Genomic DNA, 22334 nt, shown 5'->3' on the forward strand with positions numbered 1-22334 from the left:
CACCCTGATTTGGTTTTTCCCTATTGTAATTTGAGATTTCACAAATTAAGTCTTATAATGATTAGGTTTTGTTCTGCATTATCTCTAGAGAAAGAAAATATTTTAGTATGTATAAATTGTACAATAATTTTTTGCTGTCGTACTCACTGCTGATAGTGGATTGTATAGGGCAGTGTTTATATTTCATTTATTGTAGACAAAAATAAATGAATTTAGTATACACATACCCACTAATTCAGTATGTCAGAGCACAAAGTTGGCAGCTGGTTATATATTTAATTCAGGCCCTTGGAAAAGCACATACAGTCTATACTTTGTTTATAAATATCTTAGGTTCCCCTTTTCTTAAATATATATTTTGGTGAAGCTGGGGTACACTATTAATTTTCTGTTTCAAAATGCATTCTAAAGATGCAATAAATACGATTACCTTGATATTTTTTAATGAGATCTTCAGTTCTTGCAGCTAACTGTGTTTTGGAAAGTGATTAAGCAATATTTTTCAAACATGATGATTCTTGGATATTTAGCTATCATCCTCCAAAGAGTCATCATTTCATGTTTTCAAAGATGTGCTTTGTGCTGAAGATTCATGTTGGTTATCCTGTGCTTCCAACTTTCACCAATGTTTTTTACCTGGTTGATCTGCCAAGGATTATAGTTTGCTTTATTTTAACTTCAGAGTATTTTTATCTTCAATTTTATTTAATTTTGTTTCATTTTGTTTTCATAAGACAATGTCTCAGATATGTAATTGGGGCAAACCACTATAGATTTCTGTTGGATAGAAAAATGAAATGTTACTAATAAGTTCAAATAACTGACCCTTCGTTGACTATCAATACTGTTGATACATTTATTAGAATGTATGTCTTAGAAGATGGTTTCTGTTTAACTTTATGGTCAAGTTACAACAACTGAATTCTAATATGGATTAAAAACTCCACATAAATATTTTTCCCCATGCGTCTTGGGTTATAATTTTCCTGTTAGACTTGCAAACATGCCCTTATTGCATTTAATTTTGTCTCCATCTGTACTGTAGAATTATAAGCCTTATGCTCTTAATCTCTACATTTTCCACTACATGATGCAGTTAAGATACAGATGAAAACTATCATGAACGGTATTCTCAGGATACTTTTACCATACTTGAGCGATAGTAGGTCAGGTGTAACACGGAAAACTGAAGGATTTCACTTTGTGAATTTTACTTAATTGGAATTTCTATAATGATAAGGCATTTATTTACAGAAAGATTGGTATTTCAGGTTTCAGAATTTTTAATTGCTCTCAATTCCCTGTTAAATGACATATAACACCTTTGGAAATAGAATAACTCAGATTGTCAGGTTAATAAATATGAAAGATGTAAAAACTTCATTTGAAATCTCCTAAATGAAACATTAAAACAAAAATTTTAATTGCTAATTTAAACTATTAAAAATCAGTAAAGTTAAATAAATTTATGTCATCTTAAGTGTGAATGTGCAAATCAAATCTAGAGTTTAGAGACATACTTAGTTTTGGAGCATAGGTTTGACATGTGTGCTTCTAGATGCTTATAAATGTATTGCAACACATTTCTAAATTGCCGTTGAGTGGAATGGTCAGAGAATGATGCTGCGTTGAAAAACAAAATTGGATCACCTAACACGTTTATGTTTTAGTTCATAAGTATTATTTTAGCTCATGAAGCTCATAACAGTACATACATTTTGACATTGCTTTGTTTTCAGCAAGAGGACATTCATGCTATTTTTCTGTTTTTTAATGTCTTAATTTCAAAGAATAATGCAACCTAACCATTCATTTAATCCTGTTGATGTGAATACATTTTGGTGATTTACTTGAAGAATTTTAAGGAGGGCGGATACATAGTTTTCCAACTGCAAAAATGATGTAATCTTTGTTCAGTTGTGATTTTCTGCTATCATTTTCGAATCCAGGACAGTGTTTATTTTGAATTGTTATATTATTTAAAGATGGAAAATTCATTTGAATTAGGGAACACAGCCTCACAAAATAAAATGTGGTGGTGATTGTAAGGATTCTTTATGTCACTGAATTTTAAAAGGAAGTGGGTGAAGGAATGCGTGTCACTCTAAAGGATGTGTTAGAATCACGTGTGTAGATTGTAAACATAGACAGGTACCACTCCCAGACTCCCAGGATGCTGACACACCTTCTCGGTAAGAATCCTTGTGGTAAAGCGCTGCTGACATTCCCTTCCCCCAGTGTGTATGCTGGAAAGCAAGAAGGTGAAGACCAGTGATCTTAAGATGCATACACCCATAAAGGACTAGTACATTGGCATCATCTCAGGCTTCTAAATATTACTTAGTTCCTCAATTTGGAAAGTAATTTTAGTATGTTAAATGCAGATAATGCTGTTTTTTACAGTTCTAAATATTCATTTTGAATAACTGATTAGTATTACAGGGTTATATCTTTTTCTGTCTACTGTAACTTAAGACTCAATTTTTATAGCCTAAGTTTTCATGAGCTGTCTGGTGTCTGCTACTAGGTTGTCTCAATCTTGGGGTGAAAGCTGTTACGTATCAAAATTGTAGATCATGTGTTTTACTATATGGTGCATATAGTCAGTATTGTGTACTCTATTGACACGAATGTTAAAACATTTCAGGTTAAGAAAATTATTATAAATCATTTTTATTCCCCAAAGCAGAAAGAATTAGAAATGTTAAACTGTAAAGCGACGTTCAAGTCCTTATTACCACGTGTCAGACACTGTTGTGAGTGCCTTACGTGTATTGTTTCGTTTAGCCATCACATCAGCTCTGAGATGGGAACTTGCTCTGCTGGTATTGCCCAAGGTTACTGCTGGGAAATGGCAGAGCCGGGAGTTGGACCTACGTGTGATCCTGTGTGCTGGCTGCTGAGCATTATTCCGTGTCGCAAGTTGATAGGATTTTCTGTTTATAAATTTATCATTTACTTTGTACCTCAATCATGTGAAGAGAAGTTAGGGTATATAATATGGCAAACTAACGTTAAAGATAATACATAGAAGTATGGCACTTAAGATATTTTTATTGTCTTTATACTATTTGCTGATAGTTTTTGGTAGGAAGGGAAACAGGCAAGGTAATGGCTCCTGTTCTGGAATTAGAAAAAGTTTTGCATACTTTAGCGGTTAACATGGATGGATGCTTAATTTAAGTTCAAACCTTGAATTTTAAAAAATATTTTCCTTACTGTGTGCCTTTCCTGTACCGAATCGGTTATTTAGCCAGCTGTAAGAGGAAACGTTAGGAATGACAGTGAATTTAACTAAAGTAATGATAGATTGATCATGAAGCTAGCTCTCAGGAGAACATCAACAGCTAGAAATCTTGAAAACCCATTCGTTTAATTTTAGAGATAGCAAATTTGTCTGTAAATGTGTCCTTTATGTGATTTGATCCTCAATGTTAGGATGTAAGTTGAACCTCCAGTGAGCCATGCAAAAATAGCTTTGTAATTATGTGTGAGGAGCTTAAAGTAACCTTGTGTGTTTTCAAGTAACTTAATGAAATTGTCAAATTTCAATACTCTGATAACAAAGTACAGTTCAAATAATACATAAAACTTTATTTAATATAAGAATTCTTGCAGTGTGGGAAAATTAAAATTCTAAGTCTCAAAATTCTTTCTGCAGTTGTGATTCTTAAATGCTTCAGCACAATGTCTGGTATGTGGTGGGTGTAGGCACTCAATAAATCTCAGATGAATGTGCTTAATGATCGCCAAGTGTCTTGGAAGAAAGTCTTAAAAGAACTTGATAAATTAAGATTTGCACTGCATTATTGGGGGTATGACAAATAATATTCATATTATAAGGATTTTTTTACTTTTGTAAGTAAATCATTTGATCTTTGATTTTCAACTAGGTAAAAAGTGGAAAATGTAGACCAACTGCTGGATTAGATGGTATTAAATGCTGATTTTAAAGCCTTCTCAACTCACACAACATCCTGACTTAGTGATATAAAAACTCATTCAAGATCCCACAAATAGCTAATGGGGTGCAGGAATTTGGGCCCAAGTTTGATTCTAAAACCTGTGCTTTTAATGAGTATGGTTGTGTTCCCAGTAACATGATCTTGGTGGACTGTGGACAGAATGTGATCAATTGCATTTGGATCTGGAAGTAGATTTTCTTGGTGAGTATTTTGGTGAAAGTTTGTGTTGATTTATTAGAAAGTGTTCCCTTGGAGAATTTGATGTTGTGAAACTATAAGTCCTGCACAAGAGAAAAATTGGTAATATTAGCTGTGTATATTGGTGTATATGATATATGTGAGTTACTTTGTTTACACAAAGTTTATAGAACTGATGTCAGATATTGATATCTGTAGAATTCATTTTACCTTGTATTCCTTCCATGATACTATTCTCTGTGTGAAAAAATAACCACTAGACTGATTTTTTATAATTTTATTTATTTATTCCCCCCCCCCAAAGCCTCAATAGATAGTTGTATGTCATAGCTGCACATCCTTCTAGTTGCTGTACGTGGGACTCGGCCTCAGCGTGGCCAGGATCCGAACCCGGGCCGCCAGCAGCAGAGCACGCGCACTTAACCGCTAAGCCACAGGGCCGGCCCTAGACTGATTTTTTAAATGGAATGGAATTGTAGGCCAAAAGAGAAAACTTACCTAAAGGGCATGGAATCAAGTGGAGAAAAAAAAATCTGCATTTTGTTCCAGTGTAGCTCTTGGCAATAAGGAAACCAGTGTATGCAGCTATAAAACAGTGAGACTATCAAAACCTATTGCAACTTCTACATGTGAATGGAGGGGGAGGAGGGGAGAAGGCCCTTCAACGTAAGGAATCTATACATGCTGTGTTCATCACATTGTAAAAATTCCTCTCAAGTTTGCCTGCAAAGCTGTTTTGCAGTACTGAAAAAAGCATTCTTACTATTTTTTGACCAAAATTAGTATTATCCAAATTTGTAATAAAGCATCCATATTCACCAAACTGACTTGAGCTGATTAAAAAGTAGTGCAAGCCATTCTCAAAGAAATGAAGGGTTGTGATCATTAAGGTTGTACAAGAGTGTGCTACAGACTTAAAAGCCTATTCCAGAACGGGGGGGGCAAGAGCTTTGGTGGTATAAAACCTAACTGCACACCAGAATTTCCTGGGAAGCTTCAAAACAAAAAACAAAACTAGTATCTCTTGTAGATTATGATTTAGGAGGTCTGAGGCGATTCTTGTGCAGCTAAATTTGGGAATCATCGCTTTAGATTATAGGTCTTATAATAAAGCATATTAACTCCCAGTTTCACTAATTAGAAGAAAACATTCATTTGACATGTAAGTTGTGAGATTTTCTTTAACGTCTTACGTGCATTTATTACGCCTCAACTGGTTAAGGAAGCATGTCAGTCAAAGTGGGCCAATTCCAAGGTACTCATGGTCACAGATCACAATATTAATATTGTCATCATATTGTCATTAGTGGATCCTCCTAGTTGGGGGGAAGGGGGAGAATCAGCAATAGCATCCTCAGGGTCAAAGGGCAGCCTGTGGTTTTAGGGTTTTAATTAGGCATTCTCACTGGGAGAAATTGAACCTAGAAATCAAGTGTTCCAAGCTCAGTGACCTCTATCCCGTTATTAGGAGTTTAGATAGCAACACTAAAAGAGTGATTCTAAGAAAAAAGCAAGTGCCCACTGAACAGATTTGGATTTTTTCCCCATAAGAACCATTTCTTAGGGTTTTTGGGAATTACTATGGGAATTGCTTCTTGGTGAAGCAATTTCATGAGATCTGGGTGACAAAAATTGGTATGTTTATGCTGCCAACTTGGTAAGATCATAAACGAATGTCATCCACAGTCTTGGCTCTTATCAGTGTAATCCAAGTGGTTCTCAGTGTTTCCAGAGAGATTCAGTCTTTGGTTTGATGATCATCCACTTAATCTGACAGCAGGTGACTCCCTCAGGAACGTGAAACTCCCAGCTCCCTACTACCCCAAATTGACTTTTGGATTATTTCTCAGGAATGAGCTGTCATAGAATCATCCATAGTCTCTTCTTGTACCCGTAATTAAGCAAAATTTGTTTCAACTTTTTCCTCATTTTTGGAAACAAAATTGAGACTCATAAAACTAGCTCCCTCATCAGATTGGTGCATAGATTAAGATCTACATGTGTAAAGAAACCCACAGGCTCCTCAACAGGCAAACTCCATTCTCAAGGCTGGTGAGGCAGAGAGGGCCCGCCTTCCAGCCTGTACCTTGGCCCCTAAAGGTGCGCTCTGGAGATTTCTCACTAATTGCTGTTCTTACAACCCAGTGGTAGATCTGGGTGACAAACCGCGTTACTGCTCCTGAGGGCGATTTTTCCTGCTGTAGTTTCTCTTAGAAGATTTGGAGCTTGAATTTACCAAAGGAGTAGCTAGTGGCGTGTTCTCATTGTAACAGCTCTTAGCGTGATACCTGTCAGTAAGTTCTGAATAAATACTAACTTCATTCCAACCCATTAATAACAAAATCTTTCATTTATGAGATGTTGGGTAGAGTCCCCCACTTCTGTATGGTTAATAGCCCTGCATTGAATCCAAGCTGTTGCATTTAGCCTCATTACATTATGCTCTAATCAATGAGCTTATTGCCCAGAAACTTTGATTTATAAACTAAACCAGTTCATACTATTCTCCACTCTCCTTTGAGCTAGTGTAACTTCTTGAAATACGATGTTTAATCATCTATTATGAACTTCCTGCAGTCCTTCCTTAAAAGTCCTATTTTTCCTACTTAATTAATTGCAAAAAATAATTTTTTTTGCAATTAATATGACCAAAAAGTGAGTTACTAAAACAGTTACAATAACAGTCACCTTGTTGAAATCCAGTTTTGTGTAAATGTTTTTGCATATGTATTTAAGTATGCATGCTCATTTGTGTATGTATGATGAATGATGTTAGATCTTAAAAGTAGATAGCTGATGGGTAGACTGATAATTTCTGTTGTAGATTACAGATATATAGTTTATCAAATGGCAAACACATAGTAAACCCATTTTATTTCACTACCTTTGCTAAGAAAGTGTATTATTAAATAATAAAATTCCACGTTAGGCAAAAAATGTACATGTACATACAAGCTGACATAGATGGAACTCTTTAAGAAATTTGTTGACTAAGAAATATTAAAGTTGTATTTATAAGTTAATTTCCCATGGTTAAGTGTGTCATTATCAGATATTATGATGTAAATAACTCCCTTCTTTGGTAAAAAAAAATGTACTAGAAATGTATAAACATATAAAGATGTCTACATATATAACAAAAATGTTACATTTATCTAGCACAGCCAAAGATTTACATGATTCATATTCTTTTCTTAATTTCTGATGTCAGTTTTCTGCAACTGTGTTACACGTGTCTACACCTCTCTGAAAAGAGGTGAGTGGCTGCGTAACCTCGTCTGTCTCTGATGGCTCTGGGTCCATGGGCATCAACCGCGGGAGTTCAAGTTCTGTACCTTTCTGGTTGTCTATGGCCTCCCTCTGCGTCTGGTGGGGAGTTGCCTCCTTTTCCAGTGTGCTTCCTCTAACAGCCCCTTGCTTCTTCTGTGCTGGAGAGGGACACAAAGTAACTGCAGTGGCACAATTGCTTTTCAGGAGTAACCCAGGCTGAGACAAAGGAAGGAGGACTAGTGGGTCTGGCTGTGTGAGAGTTTGTTCAGATGTTGGCAATTCGAGTTTGGATTATTCTGGAGGGGAAATCCAACCTCCAGAATAATGACGTGGGACTGTATAATATGAAACTTCCTCTCCACAGTGACTTCTAAATCTTTGAGTTTCAGTCAGTCCAAGTTTACTAAAAAAAAAAAAAAATTTAAAAAGCAGTGAAGAAGCTAAAAGGGGACTGTGGAGGGTAGGGTGACAGTACCAAATCCCACCAAGAGTTATGGCTCCTTCCTTGGTTCACTCAAGACGGACTGTGTGCAAACAATTTATAAGATAGGCATATTTTCAGAAGTTACCGATATTGGTGGTGGGAATCCCCATTCATCCACAGGTAGAATTGGGGTGTTGTTGCTCAATGAACATTCCCAATCTGTTACCTGGTTCGCATGTCATACATAACCTGCTAAATTTAAAGGATGTGAATGTGATGAAATATATTTAAACTATATTGATTAGCTATAGAATTCTATTCTATTTTTGCATAGAATTCTATTTTTTAGAATAAAAAATTCTATTTTTTCATAGAATTCATTTGTTTAACCATATTACGCATCTTTAAATATTTAACCATATTTAATATGTCTCTTCACATATATTTCTGTGTATATCTTCTATGTGCCAGGTAGAGTTTTAGGCACTGGAGGTTCAGCAGAAAACAAAATAGACAAAAAGCCTCGCCCTCAGGAGGGGCGCCTGGGGGAGAATTGCCAAATATAGTAAATTATACGACTTGCAGAATGTGAGGGAAAGTAAAGCAGCTCAAGGTCACGGGGAGTGGCATGGTGGAAGGGGGTTAAGTTCTCATTTTAAATAGGATGATCAGCACAGGCCTTACCTCGAAGGTTACACCTGAGCTGGACAGGACTGGAAGGAAGTGAAGGAGCAAGCAAGCCATGCCACTATCAGGGAAGAATGTTCCAGGCAGAGAAATAAGACAGTTGAAAGACCTGCCTGGAGTGTTCAAGCCACAGAGAGGAGGCTGACGTCACTGGTACAGAGTCAGGGAGGGAGAGAAGTAGGAGATGTTGGGGGTAAGAAGGGCCCAGATCATGGAGGGCTTTGTAACCTTTGAAAAGACTTTGTCGGGCCGGCCCTGTGGCTTGGTGGTTAAGTGCGCGCGCTGCGATGCTGGCAGCCCGGGTTCGGATCCCGGGTGCGCATTGAGGCACCACTTCTCCGTCCATCCTGGGGCTGAGTCCCACATACAGCAACTAGAAGGGTGTGCAGCTATGACATACAACTATCTACTGGGGCTTTGGGGGCAAAAAATAAAATAAATAAAATTTAAAAAAAAAAAAAAAAAGAAAAGACTTTGTCTTTTACTCCTAGTGGAATGGAGAACGACTGCAGAGGATTAAGCAGAGGAATGGCACACTCTAACTCATTCTTGAGAAAGGCCACGTTAGCCGCTGTGTTCTATGGCTATTGGGACAATCCCAAGAGGAAAGATGAGAGCGTGGAGCAGGGTGGTGGAAGTGGAGGCCGTCAAAAGGGATCAGATGCTGCATGTGTTTCACAAGGAGAAGCTGGTTGATGGGCGGCTGTGGGGCGTGAGAGGAAGAGACAACACCAAGGCTTTTGGTCTGGGAAACGGAAAGGATAGAGCCGCCATTACCTAACGGGGATGACAGTGAGTAGGGTATTTTCATTTTTTTTAGGTTTTTGACTTATTATTTAGTATTTTTAAATAACAGTCTTTATTTTTTAGAGCACTTTTAGATTTACAGCAAAAATGATCATTTCATTTTGAGGGAGGTGTGAGTTGAGGAGTTCAGTTGAGAGTGTGTGTAGTAGACGACAAGCGTAGATATGGAGGAAGCAGTTGGATACACATGTGTGGAGTTTAAGGCAGAGGCATGGGCCAGAAATATGCATTTTGGAGTTGTCAGTAGGTAGATGGCACTTAAAGCCATGAGACTGGGTCACTTAATGTATTGCCTCTCAGCTCCAAATGCACCCTTCATCTGTGCAAATGGATCGGAGTCCTTTAAATATTTTTCCTCTCCTCACTGACACGATGTTAAGCTCTGGCAGTAGAAGGTACTGACGAGACACTGCAGGAGGAACAGTTTTCCATCCTGTGTCCGGTGGTTCACCCCCCAGCTTCCTGGAGAGGGCATTTTTGGGGGGGGCTTCTCTGCTCCACTTGCACGGTTTTTCCAGTGCTGGATGCTCACAGGTGTCGCCAGCAGCTGGCCACCACCCCAGTGCTTTCTTAAGCCCTGACTCAGCCTTAGCAGCTTGACGGGGAACCCCCGACAGTGTGGACCTGCATCCCAGCCAAGATCACCGCTCCGTCACCCTCTCCTCAGATCCCCTGTCCCCCCCGAATACTGGGAGGCCCTGACAAACTGGCCATCTGACCTTCGTCCCATGCAGCATTCTAGCCATCTGGGTTCACCAGGTCCCAGCAGAGCTAGGCCTCTCTAGCTCCTGGTTCCAGCAGCGGTGCCCTGACACCCCTGCATGCCCAATCCCCTTTGTACAACCAGTCCTCTCTGTTAACCCGCCTGCCGGCCTCAACTCGCCTGTACACTGGAGGTTTGTTCCCACGGCCTCCCCGACATGGACGCCATATATTCTAGGCCTTGCACCCGCAGTGGCACCCCAACTCCCTCTGCGCACCTGCCCATTAGCCTTGGCTCACCTGCATCCCAGAGGGTTCTTCCTGCTTACCCAGGGATGATGGGCCACCAACTTTCTCCTTCTCCTGGTGGGCTGCAGCCACACCTTCAATGAACGCTCACTCCCTCCAAGTCTGTCCTCCTTCCAGTACTCTCTCTCGGCCCCCACGTGCCCAGTAAAGTGCTCTTGCCATCTTCACAGTTACTGTCCCAAAAGGCTTAATAATTCCTTCCTTTATACTTCCCCTGTTTAAATTACTGTGTGGTATCTGTCACCTGATTGGACCCAGGCTGATACAGGAGTTGAGAGGAAAGAAAGAAAACAAGAGGTTTCAGGACTTGAGCTCTGGGGTGCCTCACTGTCAAGAGGCTGGGAAGAGGGACTCATAAGACAGAGTGTAAGCAAGTGGCCAGGGAAGGAGAAAAACCAAGAAAAAGTGCCATTATGTCATAGAACCAAGTAAAGAACGTGTTTATAAAGAAGGAAGAGATCAACTATGTTAAAAACTGCTAGCTGGTCATGTATGATGAGAATTGATTAAACACAGGAGGCAGCAATGTGGAGATCATCAGTAACCTTCACAAAAAGCAGAAAAGTCCGAAGGAATACAAAGATCACCTACCAACCTCCTACCCAAGGCAGGACTTGACAGATCTTCTACCCATATACAGACCTGAATTTGCTTGGAATATCACTATTTAGTGAAGTAATTGTATTTATGAACTTAAGGGCTTTCTATTGTTTTAAACTAATTAGAAGCATCAGGTATTGTAAGTATAGAAAGCGTGGAATATTGAGATAAGTCTCCCAATACTTCTCCTTGTGTATTAATTTAATGGATATTTACTGAGCATCTATTGTGCTGCAAGCATTGGTCTAGGAGCTGGGGTACGATAGTGAAATAGAGCAGCAAAGAGCTCGCCATCACCGAACTTACATTTTGGTGGGAGAAACTGGTAATAAACTAGTAAACAAATACATAAACTAGTGTGTTTTCAGAGAAATATGTGCAATGAAGGAGGTAAAATAGAATGAGTGATGGGAATAGTAGGGAGTGACATTGGTATTATATCCAAAGTGGTTAGAAAAGTCCTCTCCAAAGAAATAGCATTTGAGCTGAGACCTAAATCTGGAGAGAGGTGAGAAAAATCTGGGCAAAGAGCATTCTAGGTAGAGTGTGTGGCAGATAAAAAGGATCAGAGAGAAGAAGCTTTGTGGATTCAAGGGACAAAAAGAGAGCAAATAACTGAAGCACAATGTGCAATCTGGAAGAGAAGTGGAAGATAAGGTAAAAAGGTAGGCAAAGGGCCTTCCAGTTTCAGTCATGATGGAGCCACAGGGGTGAGATTTACACCCTAGCCCTAAACAACTGGAAAACTGGGCAAATTATACATAAAACAATGCTTTTCAGATTTTGGACAACATGCAGCTTAGAACTGTGATCCCTGAGAAAAGGGGAAAAACAAGGCGATCCCAACAATTGCACCAGGTTATTATGGGGAGACAGTTTCCAGGCCAAAGTACAGGAGCGAGGAACCCAAACAGGGCCTGGCAGTCTTTCTAAGTGGAGGAGTCCTAGATCAGAGTTTAGGGAGATCAAAGCTGGCTAGAATTTGTGGGTCATAGTCCAGAGAGGAGAGGGCTGCACCCAGAGAGCCCTGGACCCTGCAGCGGTGTCCCCTCCAGTCTTTGGCTGAATATTGAGCTGAGCATTCACAAGAGGAAATTACCCAAGGCCGACAATCAATCCACCAGAAAGGAGAAGGCAGAACAGTCTCGGAGCCCACACAGAATCAGGAATAGTTTGTGCCCCCATCAGCCAAGTGGAAAAGTCTCACAAAACTCAGGGCATTGGGTAGAATCCTCAGAAGGGTGTCACTTTATTAGCTGTAGGCTAAAGGCTGCTCCAGACCCACACTAACGAAGGTGGAGAGCAAAAGAACCCAACTGAGTCCAAGTACCTTAACTGCAAACCAGTCTTTAAAGGAATCCAACAAAATCCTGCAATCTATGCACAAAATTCACAATATCCAGCATCCAGTGAAAAAATTACTAGACATGCAAAGAAGTGGCATATGACCCATAATCAGAAAAATAAAAGAAATAGACCCAGAATGTGGAGATGATGGAACCAGCAGACAAGGACTTTAAAAGAGCTATTATAAATACACTCCACGTATTCGAAAAGGAGACGAGAACAAGATCATAAAGAGGAGAGAAATAGAAGATGTAAAAAAGACCCTAATGGAACTTTTAGAGATGAAAAATACAACATCTGAAGTGAAAAACGTATCGGATGAGATTAAAGCAGATTAGACAGCATGGAAGAAAAGGTCAACTTAAAGACATAGCAATAGAAATGATCCCGAAAGAAGCACAGAAATATTAAAAAACAAAAACAAAAGAATTCATCAATGATTTGTAGGACAATACTAAGTGATCTAACATATGTGTAATTGAAGTCTCAGTAGGAGGGGAAGGGAGGGAGGGACTGAAAAAAAGAGTTGAAATAATGGACAGAATTTTTCATAATTTCATGGCAACTATAAATCAGTGGTTTGAAAACTATCACTCGTGGGCCAAATCTGGCCTGATGCCTATTTTTGTAAATAAAATTTTCTTGGAAAACAGCTATGCTCATTTACGTATTGTCCTTTATGTATTATGGCTGCTTTTGAGTAGTAGTGATGGAAACCGTATGGGATGTAAAGCCTAAAATATTTACTGTCTATCTCTTTACTGAAAAAATTTGCCAGAGGACTGGGGGAGGAGATTAACTGTAAAGGGTCAGGAGGACCTTTTTGGGTTGATGGTGTTGTTCTGTGTCATGAGTGTAGTGATCATTGCATGACTGTATATATTCGAAACTCATTGAATTGGACTCAAAATTGGTAAATTTTCTTGTATGTAAATTGTACTTCAATAAAGCTAATTTTGGAAAATTTGATAGGTAGGGGCTAGTTCAACATCGTGTAGGCCTGGATAAGGAGTTTGGTTTGTATTTTAAATGTAATTGGTCGGAAGCCAATGCAGAGTTTTAATCAGAGGAGGGACAATTCGATTGAAAAGTTTTAAACGGTCAGGTTAGCAACAGTGTGATGAACGAGGGGCAAGAGGCTGATCTATGAGGGTCTGCAGTATTCTCCTTGAGAGGTGATGGTGGCTTTTGAACTAGGATGATGAAAGTAAAGATCGAGAATGAGACGGATTGGGGATTTGTTTTTGAGGTAGAACCAACAATCTTGCTGATTGAAGGTGGAAGCCAAGGTTGGAACCAGACAGAACTTGAAGGGCTTGGGCAAGGAGGTGGGTGGTGGTTTTTACTGGGATGGGAAAGAATGGAGGAGGAAGACAAAGTCCAGAATGTGAAAACCGAATCTTATTGGACTTATTGTGTGTATTCAAGATAAATGGAAGTGAAATGTTTTATATACATAATCCTTTTATTATCGCAGTTGAATTCAGCCGGCATGACTAACTTGGCAATAAGATAAAGTTCACTTTCGCTATGGTTTTTTTTTTTATAAGATTTTATTTATTCATTTTTATTCATTTTTTCCCCCCAAAGCCCCAGTAGATAGTTGTATGTCATAGGTTCACATCCTTCTAGTTGCTGCACGTGGGACTCGGCCTCGCGTTGGACGGAGAAGTGGCGCCTTGGGGCTTGCCCGGGATCCGAACCCCGGGCCGCCAGCATCAGAGCGCGCTCACTTAACCGCCAAGCCACGGAGCCGGCCCTCGCTATGGTTTTTAATGAGAAACCAGCATTTGACAATTGTGTAAAAAATAAAGATTCCTCTTTTAGATCTAGTGTATCATTGGAAACTCTTGCTTAATTCCTCCTCTCAGAAGATAGTTAAAATTATGTTGAAGCAAAATTAAAATATAATTAGTGAGGAGGCGTTTTGAATGGCAATTCCACTCATTATAAACATAATCAGTAACGAGAGTAAATAAAATAATGCTACCCCGTTAATCCTCAGCAAGCCACTTCCGTTTTCCAACTGTCAGTTCCATTATTTCCCCCAAATGCCTTATTATGTCAAAGATTCTGATAAACTCTACCATGTACATGCTCATTTTCTTTAATAGTGTGCTAAATTGTATTTGGAAAAACAGTTAACCCAAATCTATCCTTTTTATTTTTAATCATAAAAAGAATTTTCTGATGAGCTAAATGTATAGTATATATCTTATTGATTATTCATGCTTTCGACTCTATTCTGTGAAGATTAATATCAGCAAATTAAGTGCTTAATGTTTAGAGGGATCTCCCCTCTAGATTTTTGCTCTTTGAAAATGAATCCTGCCTTTCTGTCCAACCTTCTCCCACCTCCCCTCTCCGCAAAACCTTTGACCTATGTACCCGTGTTTCTCAGGCTCTGGTCACACAAGTACAGGAAGCAAAGCAGGACTGAGAGGATGAATTCCCAGTCTGTTGGTGTGTGGAAGCAGCTTGCCCCTGGAGTTAGTGCCCCCGACTGAGGGCGGGTGTGGAGTTCACCCCAGACTGGCTCTAGCTTGGACCCTTGGTTCCTTTTCCGGGTCTCATGTGTCCCTTCATCTTATGGGGGGTCCTGTTTTGCTCCTACACACATCTGACTTGAACCCTCCCATTACGCTTTCCTTCCAGACCCAAACCCTGTTTGCTACTATTGTTTCTTCTACCTGTTTAATTTGAGGTACTGTATATTCTCATCATCTCCAACTAAGTTCGTGCCTCTTAAGGGAGAGAGCTCCTTTACAGAACATACCCGCACACCAGATATGTCCATTCTCATTGTACAGAAATGGAATTGGGACTTGACCACAGAGTAAAGGGCACAACTGCTAAATACAGTCTTCTGGCCTCCAGTCCACGGGGCTTGGCTCCTCAGCCACATTTAACTCATCCACTAATTAGCATCTTCCTTTGAAAGTCTGATCTGCAAATAGTCTCAAACCTTTGCCTTTTTCTTGATTTTAATCTAAATCCAACATTAAAAATCAACTCTTTTTGGTTAGACATGAGTTGTTTCCCCAAATTCCTGGATATTTGCTAGCCCTTCCCAAGGAGACTTTCTATTTCCTGGAGTCCCTTGATTGACTGGACATATTTTCATTCACATACATGCTCACAAATCATTTTATTGTTGTTGTTTATCGTTGTTTTCTTAATTTCAAATCAAGTTGTCCCAGAATGAAAACTCTTACTAAATGGATTGTCTTTGCCCAAATGTACAAGTTTCCTATTACTGCTGTCATAAATTACCACAAAAATAATGGGTTAAATTTATTATCTTACACTTCTGGATGTCAGAAGTCCAAAATCAGTCTCACTGGTCTAAAGTCAAGGTGTCAGCACGGTTGGTTCCCCTTGGAAGCACTAGGGGAGAATCTTTTTCTTTGCCTTCATTAGCTTTCTGGAAGCTGCTTACATTCCTTGGCTCATGGCCTCTTCCCCCATCTTCAAAGCCAGCAGTGTAGCATCCTTAAACCTCTCTCCTTCTCTTCCACTGCTTCTGTCATCACATCTCCTCTCTGACTCAGGCCCTCCTCCTGCTTCCCTCTTCAAGGACCCTGTGATCACATCAGGCCCACCTGGCTGAGCCAGGCTAATCTTCCCTCTCAAGATTTGTTAACTTAATCTCATCCACAAAGTCCCTTGTGCCATATAAGGTAACATATTCACAGGTTCTAGGGATTAGGATGTGGACCTCCTGGGGGTGGGGCAGGGGCATTATTCAGCCTGCCACACCAGATAAACAAACTATTGTCTCCTCTTCTTCTTTTTTTTTTTTTTTTTTTTTTTTTAAAGATTTTATTTATTCATTTTTTTCCCCCCCAAAGCCCCAGCAGATAGTTGTATGTCATAGGTTCACATCCTTCTAGTTGCTGTACGTGGGACTCGGCCTCACGCTGGACGGAGAAGTGGTGCCTCGGGGCGCGCCCGGGATCCGAACCCGGGCCGCCAGCATCAGAGCGCGCGCACTTAACCGCTAAGCCACGGAGCCGGCCCTCCTCTTCTTGAAAATAGAAATTATAATTAGTTAAATGGCCTATAGGTCAAGATTTATTTTCTTTATGGGTAGAAGCCCAGGGAGTTTAATGACCTCTACACAGTCATGTGATGAGAGTTGATTAAAGTGAAATCAAGAGACAATTTGAGATCAGCCTGTAGATCCCCTTTGTTTTTTGTCACATCGACCAGTTTCTTTTCTTCTGTTACTTCACAACATGGAACATTATTGCTGAATTCTTAAAAGGCCATCCTTTAATATGGTGGTAGAATTCATTTGAAGAAGTCTGTGTAAGTGCTTTGCCAGTAGAAAACTCATGTGAAGTTAAGATCAACAGTATAATTTTATGTCTTAATTCTTTTCCTGCTGATGGCAGGGTATTTTGACAATCGATCATCCTCGGGTTTGAAATATCCAGAGCAATTTGAAGAACTGGTTTAGAATTAGATTGATTTTGTTAGTAGCTATCAAGAATCCACTACAGGCAAGGTACCAAACTGACCACTTTAAAGAACATGCCGTCCAGATGGAAAGGCAAGACCCATCACGTGAATACGTAGCAATGTGGAGAGTGCAGGCGTTACTGAGGAGAGAGCTGATCCATCAGGGAAACTTCACATTCTTCCTCGCTCCTTCAGTATTTCATTTGAAGCTACTTTCATTTAAGGAATTTTGAAGGATGGGGAGAGGATAGGAAGGTATAGTTTTTTTGTTTTTTTGTTTTTTTTTAATTAATAGACTATTTTTCAGAGCACTTTTAGCTTTACAAAAAATTTAGCAGAAAGTCCAGAGAGTTCCCACATACCCCTTCTCCCCCCTGCTTACAGTCTCCCCTATTGTTAACATCTTGGGTTAGTGTGGTACATTTGTTACAATTAATAACCAGTATGGATACACTATTATTAACTAACCTTTGCATTTTACACTAGGGTTCACTCTTTGTGATGTACATTCTGTGGGTTTGGACAAATGCCTGATGTCATGTATCCACCATTACAGTATCATACAGAGTAGTTTCACCACCTAAAAATCCCTTGTGCTCCATCTTTTCATTCCTTCCCCCTTCCCCTCAAATCTCTGACAGCCACTGATCGTGTTACTCTTTCTATAGATTTACCTTTCCCTAAAAGTCATATAGTTGGAATCATACAGCATGTAGCTTTTCTGAACTGGCTTTATTCACTTAGCAATATGCATTTAAGGTTCCTCTATGTCTTTTCATCGCTTGATAGCTCGTTTCTTTTTATCACTGAGTAATCTTCCATCATATGGATGTACCACAGTTTGTTTATCCATTCACCTATTAAAGGATATCTTGGTTGCTTCCAGCTTTTCACAGTTATGGAAAGGCTGCTATAAATATTACTGTGCAGGTTTTGTGTGGATATAAGTTTTTAACTCATTTGGGTAAATACCAAGGATTCTCGGATTGTATGTTAAGACTATGTTTAGCTTTGTAAGAAACGTGTCAAACTGTCTTCCAAAGTGGCTGGACCATTTTGCATTTCTATCAGCAAGGAAGGAGAGTTTTCGTTGCTCCACATCCTCATGGTCATTTGCTATTGTCAGTTTTTGAATTTTAGCCATATTCCTATACATGTGTAGTGGTATCTCATTGTTAGTTTAAATTTGCAATTCCCTAATGACATATGATGTGGAGCATCTTTGCATAAGTTTATCTGACATCTGTATATATTCTTTGGTGAGCTGTCCATATATTTTGCCGATTTAAAAATTGGGTTGTTTTCTTATTGTTGAGTTTTAAGAGTTCTTTGTATATTTTGGATATAAGTCCTTTATCAGACATGTGTTTTGCAAATATTTTCTCCTAGTCTGTGGGTTGTCTTTTCATTTTTTTAACCATGTGTTTTGCAGAGCAGAAGTTTTAAATTTTAGTGAAGTCCAGCCTATCATTTTTTTTCTCTCATGGATTGTGCTTTTGGTGTTGAATCTAAAAATTAATTGCCAAACCCAAGGTCACATAGATTTTCTCCTATGTTATCTTCTAGAAATTTTATAGGTTTACATTTTATATTTAGTTATACAATCCATTCAAGTTAATTTTTGTGAAAGGTGCAAGGTCTGTGAGTAGATTCAACTTTTTGTATGTGAATGTCCATTCCAGCACTGTTTGTTGAAAAGACTGTCTTTTCTCCATTGAATTGTCTTTGCTCCTTTGTCAAAAATCGATTGACTATATTTGTGTCGGTCTATTTCTGGGCTCTTTATTCTAGTCCATTGATCTACTTATCTGTTCTTTCCGCAATACCATGCTGTCTTGATTCTCGTAGCTTTACAGTAAGTCTCGAAGTCAAGTAGTGTCAGGCCTCTAACTAGAACGTATAATTTTTAATACAGCCCTCATGTTCTTCCATGAAATATGACTGTTTAGGTGAAGTTCTTTCCTGAAAATTTTAAATGTTTTCTATGTTCACGAATACCATCTTCTTACATTTCATTATAGCTGCAAATTCTAGAAGATTTTACTTTCCGACCTAATACGCATGCAGAACAATTTGACTGGTATTGATGGGATTTTAGTAGGAAATGGTTACCTAGTAAGGAGAACAAGGATCTCCTCTTTCTAAACTATGACTGTTCGCATAAAATGGATTATTACACTGAAGGTAGTGTGCCTAACACCCTTCTACCCCCAATTGTTAATTATCAGGCATTTATGGACAAGAGTGCAGCCTGAGAATGTGCTGTCTTGGTCTCCATCCCTCTCCTAGTTCCTCATGTCTCAGCTAATGTGAAAAGAAAATGCCCTCTCACCACTGAAAACTAGAGATGGATACCATCTACAACTCTGGTACCTCAGGTGTCAACTGAGATGATACAAATGAGGCTGACATATTTGCCATTAGTTATCTTGCAGGAGGAAGTTCACTTACCAAGTAAATTCCCTCTGGCCACTGTGGGAAGAAAATAACCCCCATTGGCTTCCTAAGCTCAGGAGGATCACCTTTAGCTCTCAAGAGAGAAAATTGCCCCAACATCCTCCCTGCACCAAAGCTGGGGCCTCCTGCAGTCAGACCAACAGGGATACCAACGGAGCCCGTGTCTCCAACAACACAACTGGGCTCCGCCATCATAAATGAAAATGGAGACAGATGGCAACAATAGATCTTTTTTTTTTTTTTTTTTTTAGCTTATTTATTGCAGTAACATTGGTTTATAACATTGCAAAAATTTCAGGTGTACATCATTGTACTTCTATTTCTGCATGGACTACATCATGTTCACCACCAAAATACTAATTACAACCCATCACCACACACATGCACCGAATTATCCCTTTCGCCCTCCTCCCCGCCCCTTCCCCTCTGGTAACCACCAATCCAATCTCTGTCCCTATGTGTTTGTTTATTGTTGTTATTATCTACTACTTAATGAAGGAAATCATACGGTATTTGGCCTTCTCCCTCTGACTTATTTCACTTTGCATTATACCCTCAATGTCCATCCATGTTGTCACAAATGGCTGGATTTCGTCGTTTCTTATGGCTGAGTAGTATTCCATTGTGTATATATACCACAGCTTCTTTATCCATTCGTCCCTTGATGGGCACTTAGGTTGCTTCCAAGTCTTGGCTATCGTGAATAACGCTGCAATGAACACAGGGGTGCATGTACCTTTGCAAATTGGTGTTTTCAAGTTCTTTGGATAAATACCCAGCAGTGGAATAGCTGGATCATATGGTAGTTCTATCCTTGATTTTTTGAGGAGTCTCCATACTGTTTTCCATAGTGGCTGCACCAGTTTGCACTCCCACCAGCAGTGTATGAGAGTTCCCTTCTCTCCACATCCTCTCCAACACATGTTGTTTCCTGTCTTGTTAATTATAGCCATTCTGACGGGCGTGAGGTGATATCTCATTGTAGTTTTGATTTGCATTTCCCTGATAGTTAGTGATTTTGAACATCTTTTCATGTGCCTGTTGGCCATCTGTATATCTTCTTTGGAGAAATGTCTGTTCAGGTCTTTTGCCCATTTTTCAATTGGGTTGGTAGTTTTTTTGTTGTTGAGATGCATGAGTTCTTTATATATTTTGGAGATTAAGCCCTTATCAGATGTATGGTTTGCAAATATCTTCTCCCAATTGTTAGGTTGTCTTTTCGTTTTGTTGATGGTTTCCTTTGCTGTGCAGAAGCTTTTTAGTTTGATGTAGTCCCATTTGTTTATTTTTTCTATTGTTTCTCTTGCCCGGTCAGATGTGGTGTTTGAAAAGATGTTGCTAAGACCGATGTCGAAGAGCGTACTGCCTATGTTTTCTTCTAGAACTTTCACAGTTTCAGGTCTTACATTCAAGTCTTTAATCCATTTGGAGTTAATTTTTGTGTATGGTGTAAGGTAAGGATCTACTTTCATTTTTTTGCATATGGCTATCCAGTTTTCCCAACACCATTTGTTGAAGAGACTTTCTTTTCCCCATTGTATGTTCTTGGCTCCTTTGTCAAAGATTAGCTGTCCATAGATGTGTGGGAGCAGTGTGGGGAGCAGAATCAGCCACTTAAAAATATGATGCCAAGGGGCTGGCCTGGTGGCGTGATGGTTAAGTTCACACACTTCACTTCGGCAGCCCAGGGTTCACAGGCTCGGATCCAGGGCGTGGACCTATGCACCACTTGTCAAGCCATGCTGTGGCAGTGTCCCACATATAAACTAGAAGAAGATGGGCACAAATGTTAGCCCAGGGCCAATCTTCCTCAGCAAAAAGAGGAGGATTGGCAACAGATGTTTGCTCAGGGCTAATCTTCCTCACCAAAAAAAAAAAGATGCCAAACTGAACAGTCAATAAATGGCCCCAGAAAGACAGAATTAACTCAGAGAACAGAAGACAATTTAACAATACTTAAACATGTGTGTTCACACTGATTTCAGGGATATTGCAACAATAAATCAATCTTGTTGTAAAAAAGGACTAATTACAAAGATAAGAAAGACTTTTTCAAAATAAAAACACATAATTGTCAAAAAATTTTAATTTATTAGAAGCATTGATGGGAAGAACATTCCCAAAAGCAAAAATAATGATTTAGAAGGGTAAATAACTCTTCCAGAGTGCAGAGCAAAAAGACCAAGAGAGAGAATCTATAAAAGAAAAGATGAGACATAAAGAACAGATTGAAGAGACTCCATATTCACGAAATAGGAAACAATCAAGCAGATGGAATACCAGCAGTAATTAAACAAATACACAAAGAACATTTCCCTGGGTTTAAGAATGACATAGACTCTGACTCAAAATGCCTCACAAATGTTCAGCAGGATTATTTGGAAGGTTGAGACAAATTGAAAAACATATATTTGATCTCTGAGGATAAAATAAGCATTTTCCAAAATAAATGCTAAATACAGTTTGCCTACAAAGGAAAGAGAATCGGACTGCCGTGAGAATTCTCATTTGCAACAGCGAATCCAAATGCAATGTGGAGCCATGTTGGCAAGTTTCTCAGGAAAAAACGTTTTCTGAGAGTTCCATACCAGACAAACTATGGGTCATCTCTGAGGCAGAAAAAGACATTTTCAGACCAGCCATGTAACTTTCTAAAAAGAATTCCTTGGAAATTCTCTAGCCAAAGGTAAATTTGAATCTGAATTCAAATTTGAAAAACTAGAGCAAGTGAAAAACATACTATCCAACAAACAACGATGAGCAAGGAAGCTCATGCTCCATCCCAGACCGGCTAAATCAGAATCTTCAATTTAACACGATTCCCAGGCAAGAAGCTCTGCTCTTAAAACAGTTCTGAACTCCCTTACACCTCCCACCTGCTAAGTGGCAGGAAAAATGGTCAATTTTGGTTCAGTTTCGTTTGATTCCAATTTGGTTTAAAATAATCATTTATACCATCTCTAGGCTTAACTCAGTTTATGGGGGGCTAACTGTGCAGTCTTGTGGTTTCATTCCCACCCCTCTGGTTCCTTTCTAACGTGATATCTAGAACATAGCGTGGGCCAATGGAGTCTCACGTCATTTGGGAGCAAAAGGTGCCCCTG

The sequence above is a fragment of the Ceratotherium simum genome, chromosome 37 (genome assembly GCF_057802395.1).
Source record: "Ceratotherium simum simum isolate JZ-2026a chromosome 37, ASM5780239v1, whole genome shotgun sequence".
Classification (NCBI taxonomy): Eukaryota; Metazoa; Chordata; class Mammalia; order Perissodactyla; family Rhinocerotidae; genus Ceratotherium; species Ceratotherium simum.